Raw genomic sequence first — 3,495 nt, 5'->3', positions numbered from 1 at the left:
GGTACTGATTATTTACTTTTTAGGTGGCTTTGGTGCCTTGTACATGAGCTATTACCTTAAGATTCTGCATGAAAGGAGGAGTAGCAGCCGCGTTGCACGGGAGAATGTGAAATGTGTTCATATGTAGTAAAAACTTGAGAAATCCGTCTGTTTCCGTCATTTGTTATCGAATCGACTTAAAGCCCGATCGTCACATTGGCCGCTCTTCTCTCTGAAACGGTTGTACTTATCCTCTGCAAAGCTATGTCGCGTGCTGCGGTATGCGGAGACACTAAAAGCACCATAGTAGAACACAGATGAAGCTTCTCTGATGATGTAATAGCCAGTAAGAAGTAGTACAATTCAAGTTTTAGGTATCGATTATTGACTTTTTAGCTGGCTTTGGTGCCTTGGACATGAGCTAGGACCTTAAGATTCTGCATGAAAGGAGGACTAGCAGCCGAGTTGCACGGGAGAATGTGAAAAGTGTTCATATGTAGTAAAAACCTGAGAACTCCGTCCATTTTCGTCATTTGTTATCGAATCGACTTAAGCCAGATCGTCACGTTGGCCCCTCTTTTCTCTGAAACGGTTGTACTTATCGTCTGCAAAGCTATGTCGCGTACTGCGGTGTGCGGAGACACTAAAAGCACCATGGTAGAACACAGATGAAGCTTCTAAGTTGATGTAATAGCCAGTAAGAAGTAGTACAATTCAAGTTTTAGGTATCGATTATTGACTTTTTAGCTGGCTTTGGTGCCTTGGAAATGAGCTTCGACCTTAAGATTCTGCATTAAAGGAGGACTAGCAGCCGCGTAGCACGGGAGAATGTGAAATGTGTTCATATGTAGTAGAAACCTGAGAAATCCGTCCGTTTTCGTCATTTGTTATCGAATCGACTTAAAGCCAGATCGTCACATTGGCCGCTCTTCTTTCTGAAACGGTTGTACTTATCGTCTTCAAAGCTATGTCGCGTGCTGAGGTATGAGGAGACACTAAAAGCACCATAGTAGAACACAGATGAAGCTTCTAAGTTGATGTAATAGCCAGTAAGAAGTAGTACAATTCAAGTTTTAGGTATCGATTATTGACTTTTTAGCTGGCTTTGGTGCCTTGGACATGAGCTAGGACATTAAGATTCTGCATGAAAGGAGGACTAGCAGCCGCGTTGTACGGGAGAATGTGAAATGTGTTCATATGTAGTAAAAACCTGAGAAATACGTCCGTTTTCGTCATTTGTTATCGAATCGACTTAAAGCCAGATCGTCACATTCGCCGCTCTTCTCTCTGAAACGGTTGTACTTATCGTCTGCAAAGCTATGTCGCGTGCTGCGGTATGCGGAGACACTAAAAGCACCATAGTAGAATACATATGAAGCTTCTATGATGAAGTAATAGCCACTAAGAAGTAGTACAATTCAAGTTTAAGGTATCGATTATCGACTTTTTAGCTGGCTTTGGTGCCTTGGACATGAGCTAGGACCTTAAGATTCTGCATGAAAGGAGGACTAGCAGCCGAGTTGCACGGGAGAATGTGAAAAGTGTTCATATGTAGTAAAAACCTGAGAAATCCGTCCGTTTTCGTCATTTGTTATCGAATCGACTTAAAGCCAGATCGTCACATTGGCCCCTCTTTTCTCTGAAACGGTTGTACTTATCGTCTGCAAAGCTATGTCGCGTACTGCGGTGTGCGGAGACATTAAAAGCACCATGGTAGAACACAGATGAAGCTTCTAAGTTGATGTAATAGCCAGTAAGAAGTAGTACAATTCAAGTTTTAGGTATCGATTATTGACTTCTTAGCTGGCTTTGGTGCCCTGGACATGAGCTAGGACCTTAAGATTCTGCATGAAAGGAGGACTAGCACTTGAGTTGCACGGGAGAATGTGAAAAGTGTTCATATGTAGTAAAAACCTGAGAAATCCGTCCGTTTTCGTCATTTGTTATCGAATCTACTTAAAGCCAGATCGTCACATTGGCCGCTCTTCTCTCTGAAACGGCTGTACTTATCGTCTGCAAAGCTATGTCGCGTGCTGCGGTATGCGGAGACACTAGAAGCACCATAGTAGAAAACAGATGAAGCTTCTAAGTTGATGTAATAGCCAGTAAGAAGTAGTACAATTCAAGTTTTAGGTACTGTTTATTTACTTTTTAGCTGGCTTTGGTGCCTTGTACATGAGCTATTACCTTAAGATTCTGCATGAAAGGAGGAGTAGCAGCCGCGTTGCACGGGAGAATGTGAAATGTGTTCATATGTAGTAAAAACTTGAGAAATCCGTCTGTTTCCGTCATTTGTAATCGAATCGACTTAAAGCCCGATCGTCACATTGGCCGCTCTTCTCTCTGAAACGGTTGTACTTATCCTCTGCAAAGCTATGTCGCGTGCTGCGGTATGCGGAGACACTAAAAGCACCATAGTAGAACACAGATGAAGCTTCTATGATGATGTAATAGCCAGTAAGAAGTAGTACAATTCAAGTTTTAGGTATCGATTATTGACTTTTTAGCTGGCTTTGGTGCCTTGGACATGAGCTAGGACCTTAAGATTCTGCATGAAGGGAGGACTAGCAGCCGCGTTGGATGGGAGAATGTGAAAAGTGTTCATATGTAGTAAAAACCTGAGAAATCCGTCCGTTTTCGTCATTTGTTATCGAATCGACTTAAAGCCAGATCGTCACATTGGCCGCTCTTCCCTCTGAAACGGTTGTACTTATCGTCTGCAAAGCTATGTCGCGTGCTGCGGTATGCGGAGACACTAAAAGCACCATAGTAGAACACAGATGAAGCTTCTAAGTTGATGTAATAGCCAGTAAGAAGTAGTAAAATTCAAGTTTTAGGTATCGATTATTGACTTTTTAGCTGGCTTTGGTGCCTTGGACATGAGCTAGGACCTTAAGATTCTGCATGAAAGGAGGACTAGCAGCCGAGTTGCACGGGAGAATGTGAAAAGTATTCATATGTAGTAAAAACCTGAGAAATCCGTCCGTTTTCGTCAATTGTTATCGAATCGACTTAAAGCCAGATCGTCACATTGGCCGCTCTTCTCTCTAAAACGGTTCCACTTATCGTCTGCAAAGCTATGTCGCATGCTGCGGTATGCGGAGACACTAAAAGCACCATAGTAGAACACAGATGAAGCTTCTAAGTTGATGTAATAGCCAGTAAGAAGTAGTACAATTCAAGTTTTAGGTACTGATTATTTACTTTTTAGCTGGCTTTGGTGCCTTGGGCATGTGCTAGGACCTTAAGATTCTGCATGAAAGGAGGACTAGCAGCCGAGTTGCACGGGAGAATGTGAAAAGTGTTCATATGTAGTAAAAACCTGAGAAATCCGTCCGTTTTCGTCATTTGTTATCGAATCGACTTAAAGCCAGATCGTCACATTGGCCGCTCTTCTCTCTGAAACGGTTGTACTTCTCGTCTGAAAAGCTATGTCGCGTGCTGCGGTATGCGCAGACACTAAAAGCACCATAGTATAAAACAGATGAAGCTTCTAAGTTGATGTAATAGCCAGTA

The sequence above is a fragment of the Schistocerca gregaria genome, unplaced genomic scaffold, assembly GCF_023897955.1.
Source record: "Schistocerca gregaria isolate iqSchGreg1 unplaced genomic scaffold, iqSchGreg1.2 ptg000397l, whole genome shotgun sequence".
Lineage (NCBI taxonomy): Eukaryota > Metazoa > Arthropoda > Insecta > Orthoptera > Acrididae > Schistocerca > Schistocerca gregaria.
The sequence above is the reverse complement of the archived record's forward strand: the minus strand, read 5'-3'. Positions refer to the sequence as shown.